This window comes from Macaca thibetana, chromosome 5 (genome assembly GCF_024542745.1).
Source record: "Macaca thibetana thibetana isolate TM-01 chromosome 5, ASM2454274v1, whole genome shotgun sequence".
In the NCBI taxonomy this organism is placed as follows: Eukaryota; Metazoa; Chordata; class Mammalia; order Primates; family Cercopithecidae; genus Macaca; species Macaca thibetana.
In genome coordinates, this window is record NC_065582.1 from 24,464,754 (window position 1) to 24,478,391 (window position 13,638).

The window sequence follows — 13,638 nt, forward strand, 5'->3', positions numbered from 1 at the left end:
TTTATCTACTAACATAGTCGTGAAATTACCTCTGACATCCCCTGAAACCTGGCTTTCTGCTAGATTGCCATCCTTCATCCTCAGATCCTGAAACATCCATAGAAAGGGAACCCCAAAGTGCAAGTGCACACACAACCACACACACATAAACACACACACACACACACACAAACACACACACACACACACACACACACAAACATATACACAAACACACACACATACACACACGAACACACACACACACACACACACACAGCCTTTCTGCCTTCCTAAATCTAAAAGGTATAGCAGCACCATAAATTAAAAGAAAAGAAAATTAATTTTGAGCAAAATTTTCTCATTCTCTAATCTAATATCAGATTTCAGTTAGATATGAATATTTAAAATATCTTCGAATACATTATTCTACCTTCCATTTGAGGAAAGCAACAAATGTATACACAAATATGGTCCCCTTCCCTTTGTAACATTTCTTTTCTTTCCATTTTTTAATAGCTGCAAACTTACAGGACTTCTGCCTCTTAAATCAAGTATTACTAAATTTCTATTTCGGCACCTTCTGGGATGACAAGATTCCAAATATGTAATAAAAATAAATTGCCATTAATAGCTAGGTCTTTGGCAGAGGTACTGGCCTGTTTTGTTTACTTACCCAGTGCCAGTGTGATTTTCTACTTTGGGCACAGCTGTGAACAAGACTATTAATAATCAGGCTTCATCAAAAAAGGAGTCAGTTCCTAGCTCTGTAATTCAATCATGTTTTTAACCTTTTACAAATCGAAGTTGTTCTGAGTGAGTTGTTCACATAGTTCAAGATTGACCTATTAAAATCTCTGATTTTTTTCAGTCTCCCTCTGCCACCCAGGTTACAGGGCAGTGGCCTGATCTTGACTCACTGCAAACTGTGCCTCCCGGGTTCCATCGATTCTCCTGCCTCAGCCTCCCGAGTAGCTGGGACTACAGGCACCTGCCACCACACCTGGCTAATTTTTGTATTTTTAGTAGAGAAAGGGGTTTCACCACGTTGGCCATGCTGGTCTCAAACTCCTGACCTCAGGTGATCCACCCACCTTGGCCTCCCAAAGTGCTGGGATCATACGTGTGAGCCACTGTACCTGGCCTCTGTTTTTTTGTTTGTGGGTTTGTGGTTTTGTTTTTTTTTAAAATCTGTGTGGTTTATAAATAAAACTACTTCAGAAAGAGGGCGACTGGCACACAATCCTGAGAGCCTGTAAACCCCGTCAACACTAGGCCTGCAAGGAAATGTTACAGAATTCAACAAGATGAAGGGTCCTCCTGAATGAGCACAAAGTAAGTATAAATATAGTATAAAATAATTTAATAAAGACTGGCTCATCCTAGTTTGTTCCAGGATAAGGTCACCACAGTATTTCACAGTTTCTTAGAAAAGCATTGATATACTGCTATTTTTGATCTTTTCTTTATCAAGATTTCATTTGTACACTGAAAGACTCAGAGTTTAAAAAAAAAGTCATCAAGTTAAATCCATTATTTATTTTAGTCTCTCTCACAAGTGGCATCGATTTACTGAACCCTGACTGTGGGATATAAGCATGAGTGGAGAACGGGCGCCGTGGCTCAGCCTGTAATCCCAGCACTTCAGGAGGCTGAGGCGGGTGGATCACTTGAGGCCAAGAGTTCGAGACCAGCCAGGCCAACATGGTGAAACCCTGGCTAAATACAAAAATTAGCCAGGCATAGTAGCGCACACCTATAATCCTAGCTACTGGGGAGACTGAGACACAAGAATCACTTGAACCCTGGAGGCAGAGGTTGCAGTGAGCCGAGATCACACCATTGCACTCCAGCTGGGCAACACAGGGAGACTGCGTGGGTGAAAAATTTTAACCAGCCTCACTCCCATTACTTTCCTGCATTCAGTGTCATAATCTGACACTTAAGTGCTCTCTCTGCATGTCCCACATCAACCATTCTGGAACCACCACCCACTCCACTATATACTTGCTTATGTGCTCGAGAGCTTAGCTGCTCTAGGCATACTTGTGACCAAACAAATGTTAAGAGAGACAGTTGCTGTCTGATTTCACCAGACGGAGGTAAATGCTTGAGATTATCCATAAACGAATCCATTCCATAATGTCTCCTGCAGAAACTTTTTTTAATATTCGAATCAAAATTACTGTTGTCTTCCTCTATGCACACTTAGCCCTTTGTCACTACTATTGACTTTATATTATTCTCTCTGTGTCTCCCCCCACCCCAAATGAAGACTCTTCGAGTATCAGGAACATAGGGGAACCATCACAGTGCATTATGATGGCTCTCAAAGTGTGGCCCCTGAACCAGTGGCATCAGAATCCCTGAGAACTTGTCAGAAAAGCAAAATTTCAGGCCCTGCCTCAGACCTACTGAATCAAACTGTAGGGGTGGGACCCCAGCAACCAGTGTTTCAACAAGCCCTACAGGTGATCCTGACGCAGGCTCAAAATTGAGAACCACTGGTATATTGAAATAAGTATGGGTTTTGGAAGCAGATAACCTAAGGCTTTTAAATTCCTACTGTGCCCCTTATTAGCCAATGGCATTAATCAAGTAGTTTGCTATCTTTGAGTTGCCTCTACTCACTTATGAAATTCATGACTTAAGAAAATATGCTTGGGGTGGATGCTTTTTTAAATAACAGTCTTTTCAGTAAGTTGTGCTGGGGCAATGGGATACCCACCTGCAAAAGAAGGAAAGTGGACCCTCTCTACCTGTCCGATAAAAAAGTTAACTCAAAATGGATCAAAGATTTAAATGTGAGAGTTAAAGCTATAACACTCTTAGAAGAAAACATAGGTGTAAATCTTTGTGACCTTAAATTAGGCAATGGTTTTTTAGATATGACACAAAGAGCACAAGAAACACAAGAAAAATACATAAATTGGACCACATCAAAATGTAAAACTTCTGTACTTGAAAGGACACTATCAAGAAAATAAGAAGACAACCCACAGAATGGGAGAACATTTTTGCAAATCGTGTATCTGATAAGGGACTTGGTTCCAGGATACATAGGGAGCTCTTACAACTCAACAATAATAAGACAAATTGCCCAATTTAAAATGAATAGATAGCCCCAGGTGCAGTGCCACATGCCTGTTGTCTCAGCTACTTGGGAGGCTGAGGTGAGAGGATCCCCGGAGCCCAGGAGTTTGAGACACAGCAGAACTCTGTCTCTTAAAAATAAAAAAAAGTTGGGTCGGGCACAGTGGCTCACGCCTGTAATCCCAACATTTTGGGAGGCTGAGGCGGGTGGATCTCCCGAGGTCAGGAGTTCAAGACCAGCCTGGCCAACATGGTAAAACCCCATCTCCACTAAAAAATAAAAAAATAAAAAATTAGCCAGGCATGGTGGCAGGTACCTGTAATCCCAGCTACTCAGGAGGCTGAGGCAGAGAACTGCTTGAACCTGGGAGGTGGAGGTTGCAGTGAGCCAAGATCACGCCACTGCACTCCAGCCTGGGCAACAGAATGAGACTCCATCTCAAAAAAAAAAGAAAAGAAAAGAAAAAATTGGAGCCCAGCATGATGCTTGTAATCCCAGCAATCCACTTGAGTTACTTGGGAGGCTGAAGTGGGAGAATCCCTTGAGCCTGGGAATTCGAGACCAGCCTGGGCAACATAGCCGGACCCCATCTCAAAAAAAAAAAAAAAAAAAAAGACTGGAAGTGTCTCCAGAGAAGATATATATATGGTCAATAAGCACATTAAAAGATGCTTAATATCATTAGCCATCAGGGAAATGCAAATCAAAACAACATTAAAATATCACCTCACACCCAGTAGAATGGCTATAATCAAAACGACAGCAAAAAACAAGTTGGCGAGGATATAGAGAAATTGGAGCCTTCGTACACTGCCGATGGGAATGTAAACGGTGCAGCCATTCTGGAAAACAGTCTGGCAGTCCCTGAAAATATTAAACAAAGAATTGCAATATGACCCAGCAATTCCACTGCTAGGTACATACCCAAAAGAAATAAAAACACATACCCACATAAAAACTTGCACATGAGTGCCATAGCAGCCTTGTTCATGATAGTCAAAAAATGGAAACAACCCAGATGTCTATCAACGGATGAATGGAAAAACGAAATATGGTAAATCCACATAATGGAGTACTAATACATGCTACAACATGGGTGAGCCTTGAAAGCACTATGCTAAGTTAAAGGGGTCAGCCACAAAAGACCACATATTGCACAATTTGATGTATATGAAATGTCTAGAATAAGCAAATCTATGGAGACAAAAAGTAGATTAGTCTGGTTGCCTAGAGTTGTTGGAGCAGGATTGGGAGGAAATGGGAAAATGAGGAGTAACTGCTAACGGGTATGGGGTTCTTTCTGAGGTGATGATATAAATGTTCTACAATTGTGGGGATGGCTGCACAACACTGTGGATATACTATAAACCATTGAATTTTACTTTTAATTGTGTGAACTATTTGGTATGTGAATTCTATCTCAATAAAGCTGCAACTAAATAAAATGACCACAAAGATTTTCAGCCATTAAATATTAAAATATTTAATAAAAGAGGCAAGTTTTAGGAGGGAGCTTAAGAACAGTACAACTCTGAAATCTGAGGAAAAAACTCTGAAGTCAGTTCATTTGTATTCTCCTTGGTTATGATAAATCAAAAAAGCCAATACAGAAGGTAAGAATGAAATTAAAGAGAAGCGCTCTCCACTGCCGTTCTCTTCAGCTCAACATGGTGGCCTACCGGGCGACTGGTAGCCTCAGCCGCTTCTCTGCCTTCAGGATCCCCCGCTCCCGAGGTTATGTATGCCACAACTTTACAGGGTCCTCTGCTTTGCTGACCACAACCCATATTAACTATGGAATCAAAGGGGATGTGGCAGTTATTTGAATTAACTCTCCCCATTCAAAGGTAAAAACACTGAATAAACAAAGAGCTGCATTCAGAGTTCACAGAAGTTATGGATGAAATCTGGGCTAGTGATCAAATCAGAAGTGTCATCCTTATCTCATCAAAGCCAGGCTGCTTTACTGTAGGTGCTGATATCAACATGTTAGCCACTTGCAAGACCCCTCAAGAAGTAACACAGATGTCACAAGAAGCACCGAGAACATTTGAGAAATTGAAAAGTCCACAAAGCCTGTTGTGACTGCCATCAGTGGATCCTGCCTGGGAGGAGGACTTGAGTTTGCCATTTTATGCCAATACAGAATAGCAACAAAAGACAGAAAAACAGTATTAGGTGCTCCTGAAGTCTCGCTGGGGATCTTACCAGGCGCAGGAGGTGCACAAAGGCTGCCCAAAATGGTGGGTGTGCCTGCTGCTTTTGACATGATGCTGACTGGTAGAAACATTCATGCAGACAGGGCAAAGAAAATGGGACTTGTTGACCAATTGGTGGAATTCCTGGGACCAGGACTAAAACTTCCAGAGGAACAGAAAATCAAATACCTAGAAGAAGTCACAATTACTTTTGCCAAAGGACTAGCTGATAAGATCTCTCCAAAGAGAGACAAGGGATTGGTGGAAAAATTGACAGTGTATGCCATAACTATTCCATTTGTCAGGCAGCAAATTTACAAAACAAGTGGAAGAAAATGTGTGAAAGCAGACTAAAGGGCTTTATCCTGCACCTCTGAAAATAATTGATATGGTAAAGACTAGAATTGAGCAAGGAAGTGATGCTGGTTATCTCTCTGAATCTCAGAAATTTGGAGAGCTTGTAATGACCAAAGAATCAAAGGCCTTGATGGGACTCTACCATGGTCAGGTCTTGTGCAAGAAGAATACATCTGGAGCTCCACAGAAGGAAGTTAAGCATCTGGCTATTCTTGGTGCAGGGATGATGGAAGCAGGCATCACCCAAGTCTCCATGGATAAGGGGCTAAAGACTATACTTAAAGATGCCACACTCACTGAGCTAGGCCGAGGACAGCAACAAGTGTTCAAAGGACTGACTAACAAAGTGAAGAAGAAAGCTCTAACATCATTTGAAAGGGATTCCATCGTCAGCAACTTGACTGGGCAGTTTGATTACCATGGATTTTAAAAAGACCAACATGGTGATGGACACTGTGTTTGAGGACCTTAGTTTTAAGCACAGAGTGCTAAAGGAAGTAGAAGCGGTGACTCTAGATCACTGTGTCTTTGCCAGTAACATATCTGCTCTCCCAATCAGTGAAATTACCGCTATCAGCAAAAGACCTGAGAAGGTGATTGGCAAGCACTACTTCTCTCCTGCGGACAAGAGGCAGCTGCTGGAGATGATCACAACCGGGAAGACTTCCAAAGACACCAGTGCCTCAGCTGTAGCAGTCCGTCTCAAGCAGGGGAAGGTCATTATTGTGGTTAAGGATGGACCTGGCTTCTATATCACCAGGTGTCTTGCACCCATGATGTCTGAAGTCATCCGAATCCTCCAGGAAGGAGTTGACCCGAAGAAGCTGGATTCCCTGACCACAAGCCTTGGCTTTCCTATGGTTGCTGCCACACTGGTGGATGAAGTTGGTGTGGATGTAGCGAAACATGTGGCAAAAGATCTGGGCAAAGCCTTTGGGGAGCAGTCTGGAGGTGGAAACCCAGAACTGCTGACACAGATGGTGTCCAAGGGCTTTCTAGGTCACAAGTCTGGGTAGGGCTTTTCCATCTGTCAGGAGGGTGTGAAGAGTAAGAATTTGAATTCTGACATGGACAGTATTTTAGCAAGTCTGAAGATGCCTCCTAAGTCTGAAGTCTCCTCAGATGAAGACATCCAGTTCTGCCTAGTGACAAGATTAGTGAGTAAGGCAGTCATGTGCCTGCAAGAGGGGACCTTGGTCACACCTGCAGAGGGAGACACTGGAGCCATCTTTGGGCTCAGCTTCCCACCTTGTCTTGGAGGGCCCTTCTGCTTTGTGCATCTGTATAGCACCCAGAAGATAGTGGACGGGCTCAAGAGGTATGAAGCTGCCTATGGAAAAGAGTTCACCCCATGCCAGCTGCTAGTTGACCACACTAACAGCCCTAACAAGAAGTGTTACCAGTGAGCAGGCCTCATGCCTCACTCAGTCAGTGCACTAACCCCAGCTTCCGGCAGAGGTGGTTCTCCACCAGAGTGGCGTCTAGATTTATCAGAGTTACGAGAAAGAAGACAAACTCCGGCATTGGGTTTGCTCCCTGATTCAAGTGCCTTCAGCCAAGATCATCTCTCCCTCCTGGTGAAGTCTGACTGTGAATTAGAGTTAGCACTTCCTAGTGGAAGGTGGAAGCCCCTGTGCTCATTGTATAAGCCCTGAGGCCTAGAGTGGCAGCCAAGAGCCGTCTGGAGCCATCTGTCTCCCTGTTCCTCCCAGGAAGCCAGGGTGGCCAGGGGTGGTGAGGGTAATTCTGCACCCAGCCAAACATATAACAATAAAAACCAAACTCTGTAAAAAAAAAAAAAAAAAGAATGAAATTAAAACCATGAATTACAAGAGGCTTTCAACATCCTCTTTTTATGTTGTTAGCAAGCCAGAAAACACATTCCCCATGGCATATGTTACAATTTAAATTTCGTTCAACAATTAAATCATTGTCACATTAATAGTGATAGTAGGATTTTAGAGCTGGGGCCCCAATGATTATCTATTCCAACTTCCAGATTTTACAAAAATAGACTGCTCTAACATTTTTCATACAACTCCACACAGCTTCCCCATCAGTGTGCAGATGTTAATTTTTGCTTAACGTAATTCTAATAAACTGTTTTCTGGCACATGTGTTTCAGCCTCAAAAATATGATTTTTAAAAAAATTTCTTTCACTGTCTTTTCACATTTAGTTAACATAAGCCTTTCTTTGTTTCAATGAGAGGTAGTGATGCTTTCCTTTGTGATACACACATCATAAAACAGTCGCCTTCAGCTTTTGTTTTTTAATAGCTTGCTTACATAAGTTTTACAGAGCTATGAAAGAATCAAATAGCAATCAAAATATTCTTCATAATCATCATCAATTTCTAGTTGATTCCCAGTGTTAACTTTTTCAATCTGAGTTCACAATTTGGTGTGCCTGCATTTTAATTCAGGGCCAGATATTTCCCAGTGTTCGATTGTTTCAAATCCAGAAAAAGAGAAGAAGAGTCTGGCATTTTACATTCCAGATTTCAAAACAACTATTTCCAAAGAAAAAATATCTTAAAATATTTTTTAAAAACAAAGGTAGTTTTCTCATTTCTGTTTTCTACTTGCCACATTCTTCAGGTTTTCGTATTGACTCCTCTTCGGGGGAAGAGTAAATCTTTTTGTGACATATTTGTCACAAAAAGTGTATATTTTAATTTACATGGTGCATTGGGCCATTTTTGCATTACTATAAAGAAATATTGGTGACTGAGTAATTTACAAAGAAAAGAAGTTTAATTGGCTCACGGTTCTGCAGGCTGTACAAGAACGATGCTGGCATCTACTCGGCTTCTGGGGAGGCCTCAGGGAGCTCTCACTCATGATAGAAGCAGAAGCATGCACGTTACATGGAGAGAAAGGTAGTAAGGCGGGGGAGGTGCCACACACTTAATCAGATCTCGTGAGAACTCACACCAGGGGATGGCGTCAAGTCATTCATGAGGAGTCTGCCCCCCATGATCCACATACCTCCCGACAGGACCCATCTCCAACACTGGACATTACATGTTAACATGAGATTTGTTCAGGGACAGATATCCAAACTATTTCACAAGGTGTCATGTAACAGGCCAGAATCACTAGAAACACCAACATCCTTTAAGACTGAATTATGCATCTCAATAATTCTATGTAACTATAAGAATAATATAGGTTATAAATGGGACCCAGTTATTTACAAAATTCATTCAAAGATCTGAAGAGGTGAATGATCATCTAAGCAAATACCGAGAGAATCAGGCTGAAAATGTTGGCCACTATTATTATTAGCACATTTTCCTTCTCTTTCACAAATAAAAATCGTACAAAACAGTAGTGGCTTCTTGATCCACAAAGAAGCGTTATTACATCTTTATTAAATCTATCTTTTGATGGAAATATTTTATAACCTTCTGAAGAAAGAACTGACATAAAAATAAAATAATCTGTCCATTTATCACCTTTCCCTAATTAGCCTTTCCTCTTCATTCCATTGTCACCACACTCTTCCAGGTCCTTATCAAATTACGCCATTATTACTCTATCAGCCTTTTGCCCAGGCTCCCAGCCACTACTTTGAAAACATCTGGCTTAATATTAAAATAACTAATTTTACTACAACACCACTTTCCACAGAATCATTCTATGCCTACAAGACTGCAGAAGCCCCGTAACCCACCATTGTGTCTAAATTCCTCTGTCCAGCTTGCAAGGCCTCATATATTGTGATATCACCCAATCTTTCCAAAAGTATTTCATGTTCCCCCACACATAAACCCTCCTCCACTCAGGAAGGCAGATGTTCCACAAGACAAGAAATAATGGGAGGAGAATACGGTTTGGGAAATAATAATACTTTCTGTTATTCATTAAGTGTATGTTGTGTGCCATGAATTGTGCCCAGCACATTACATGCGCTATTTCATTTTACCCACACGTAAACCTTATGTGACAGGTTTCATGATTTTACGGAGTGGAAGCTGAGCCACACGGAGACTTTCTTCTTTAAGGCCGTTAAGCTATTAAATGGCAGAGCCGGCAGCCTTGTGTCTCACTCCAATGCTCAAGTTCTTGTCCACATGTTGAGCAGCACTTATAATAAAGGTGTATGAGGCAGGTGGATGTGCAAATCTGAAGCTCAGTGGGGAGAAACAAGGGTTATATTTTTCCATCACTGGCTTCTAGGTAACTGCACCTGTTGTTATGAGTGAGCTTGTCTACAGAAAAGGTGTGTAACGAAGAGAAGAAACCAAGAACAGAACTCTAAACAATGGCACCACTTTCGGAGTGGACAGAAAAGAAGGCCCCAGAAAAGACTGAGAAGGTGTCAGGAGAACCGGAAGAGCTATCCAGTACAAATCAAAAGTGGGGTTTCAAGTCACAATAAAGGGGAGTAGTCAGCTGTATAAAGAAAAAAAATCAAATAAGGTCGAGTAAGATAAAGATTGAAAACTGCTCATTAGAACTGGTGGTGAAGAGCTGGGATAACTCATAACTTATCATCCAAACCAGGACAGTTTTGAGGGTGAAAGAGGGTTCTATTAACAAATACCACAGCAACACTGAACATGGTGGAAACCAAGACATAAGGTCACCCTATTAAGAAATCAGTAGTGGCCCTTTGTGAGAACCATATGAAGAGAGTAATGCAGTGACCACCACAATGATGTGAGTTCAGGAATGAATGTGTGTTGAAAATAGCATGTAATCTTTCAAAAAACTTAGTTTATTCCTTCTTTACTCCCACTGCTTCACTTGACTAGCCTTTAGAAAAAGAAAGGCTTGGTGTGATGAATGGGTGAGAGAAAAGGTGAGTGTTAGAGGTGAAACTGCCCTTCACTTACTCCTTATCCATTTGTTTGACTTCTTCCTCTTGACTCTACTGAAACTACTTCCCCAAATGTCCCCAGTGACTTCCAACCAGTGCTGGGAGTGAGTGACCTTTACTGTATCCTCTGCTTCATTAACTTCCACAGCATTTGGCATCGCCATATGCCCCCAGTCCTATCTTGAGACTACAGCTCTGAATCATACCTACTGTCTCTCTTTCTCTGACTACATCTCTCTGCTCTCTTTTGCTCATTTAATCTTAAAAATGGTGTGTTCTAAGTTTCTGCCTGATACACTTTCTCTCCATCTCTCTGCTCTCTTCTTGCTCATTTAATATTAAAAATGTTGGTGTGTTCTAAGTTTCTGCCTGATACACTTTCTCTCCTTTGTCTATTCTCCCTCCCTCAGTTATCTCATCCATAATCACCATTTTCACCCTCACCAGTCATGCAAATGACACCTAAATCTTTTTCTCTGTCCTCAAATTCTGCCATGAAATGATTTTCATTTCAAACTGATGACCATATATCTCTCTCCAGATAGTGGGGCCGCAACACCTCCCTAAATATGTCAAAAGCATACAATATCCTTTTCTTAAATTAGCAGCTCACAAATGGTCTATTTCTATTAACTCCCGAAAAAATGAAGTCTAAATCCTCAGCCTAGCATTTAAGGATATTCATGATATATGATATGACCAAAGACTACTTGTAAAGATTTTGCTTCCTCTACACGTACAGCAAGGTCTAAGCACAAAGTGCTCTGTTATTATCCTCTGAACATTACCTTGGAACCCAATCTTAGAGAGGCTGGGATTATAACACCGATGAATGCTACTGTTTCTCCTAGAATTCTCTTCTCTCCTCTACACTGGTCAAGATTAAGCTAATCAGAAATCTTGGTGAGCATCCTTATTAAATGTGTCCTCCATTCTTCAGTCTCAAATTTTGCTTTGTATTACTCTTAAGGTACTTGTCATTTTCTGTCTTATCATAACATATGCATGTGTCTTATCCTCCCTAGTATATTGGGAACTCCTTTAAAAGAGGATATGTGACTAGGCACGGTGGTTCATGCCTGTAATCCCAGCAGTTTGGGAGGCCAAGGCGTGTGGATCACCTGAGGTCAAGAGTTCGAGACCAGCCTAGCCAACATGGTGAAACCCCGTCTCTACTAAAAATACAAAAATTAGCTGGGTGTGGTGGCACGCACCTGTAATCCCAGCTACTCAGGAGGCTGAGGCAGGGGAATCGCTTGAACTTGGGAGGCGGAGGTTGCAGTGAACTGGGATAGTGCCACTGTACTCCAGCCTGGGTGAAAGAGTGAGACTCTTTCTCAAAACAAAAAAAAAAAAGAGGGTATGTCTTTTCACAGATGTACAACAGGTATTTACTGTTTAGAATCGATAGTTATAATTAGTAGAATAGATGCATTTGACATTTTAATACATCTTACTTGAAAATCCATTATTTTTATCACTCTCAAAAGTAAAAGAAAAACTGACAGCTATTTATGCCTGATACATTAAACATCCTCAGTAATCATTATTTTAAAACTATATCTCCAGTTTATGAACATATAATTTGACAGAACAGTTTATCAAGTAGATTAATTTTTAGGCACATCAAGATTAATATGATCACTTAGTAGAGTATATTTAGGCAATTAAATTTTTATAATATAAGTAAGTACAACAGCAAAACCCTTTAATGCCTACTGTCAAAGCCTAGAATTGTGAATTAATTGATTATAATAGGTTGTGATTTGAAGTGGAACTTCTTAGTCATTGATTGATTAAACCAAGTAATGCCTGCAAAACCTATTTTTAACACCTCAGTGTATATCACCTGCTGTTCTTTGTTTAACACAACTGTACCTTTAAATACAGCTAATGCCAGATGGTCTCCTCAATAAAAAAACAGCAGGAGGCAACATATTAATGCCACTCAACAAGCAAGTCTGCAGACAGCCAGCCAATGAAATCAGTCTTCAGTTGCTAAGCCATTCTGTCACCATGGCAACACCTACTTCAGAAAAAATATTGGATTTTCAAGTCAAGTGAGCCACCCACCTTAAAATTCCAGATCCTCTAAGCTATGATCACCAGATACTTTAGTTAAAATAACTGCTTAGATTTTTTCCATTGACCTAAAATCAGGGCTATCTTGAAAAGCCATTTGCCTTTCCATTTTTAAATGTTTATTTACTCTCAGTTTCTAACTTTCCGAATTTTCTAGATAAACATACTCCATTTAAATGTGTGTGTAGGCATATGTATACACATGCACATTTGTATACATGTACCTATATGTATATATGTATTTATACACATATATACATATATGTATATATTGTGTTATACGATATTATATATACATATATACATATATGTATATATGTTTATAAATGCACCTGTAGGCGAATAGTCCTAAATATAAATACAAATCTTAACGTCTCAGAAAATTGTCACTGGTACATGCTCTTATCAATCTTAGTAAAAAAAAATTGCATCTGATGTAAATAAGCAATTAATAAAATAAGTTTATGTATTAATTAGAATAATTAATTAATTGAGATCAGAATAATATTCTTTTTGCTACCAGCCTCTAAATTATTCAGTTATTAAATTATTAAAACCTTAGTGGGGGGGTTGTTATTTTTTTTTTTGAGAAATGGGGACTTGCTGTGTCGCTCAGGCTATGTACAGTAGTGCAATCATAGCCCACTGTAGCCTCCAATTCCTGGGCTCAAGCAATCCTCCCACCTCAGCCTCTGGAGGAGCCAGGACTATAGGCATGCACCACCATGCCCAGCTAATTTTTCTTTTTATTTTTTTTCTGGTAGAGATGGGGTCTTGCTATGTCACCCACACTGGTCTCAAACTTCTGGCCTCAAGCAATCCTCCCACGCTGGCCTCCAAAAGTGCTGAAATTTCAAGCATGAGCCACTATGCCTGGCCAAAAGCTTGTTTTTAATACAGCTCCATTTTTAAGTGGAAATGATTATTTGTCCTATAAAAGGGAGATAATCCTGTTTTATCTGATGAAAATGCAGAGAATCTAAAATAATATTTGGAAATACATTGTATAATCAAGATAAGATGGTAGAAAGGATGCTTACTTTGAAAGCATGGAAAGAGTATCTAAGAACATGGCTGCAGCTTCCACTCAAGTCACATGGTA

The 13,638-nt window shown here is 40.5% G+C and overlaps 1 protein-coding gene and 1 pseudogene across 4 annotated transcripts in view; one reads left to right on the plus strand and one right to left on the minus strand.

The window, feature by feature from the left end:
• The window catches only part of CPE (carboxypeptidase E), a 536,015-nt gene that overhangs the window by 503,875 nt on the left and 18,502 nt on the right, over positions 1-13,638 (minus strand). The window lies entirely within an intron of this gene.
• LOC126955347 (trifunctional enzyme subunit alpha, mitochondrial-like) lies at positions 4,675-7,034 on the plus strand (annotated as a pseudogene). Its single transcript, XR_007725907.1, has one exon. The product of XR_007725907.1 is annotated as a trifunctional enzyme subunit alpha, mitochondrial-like (transcript).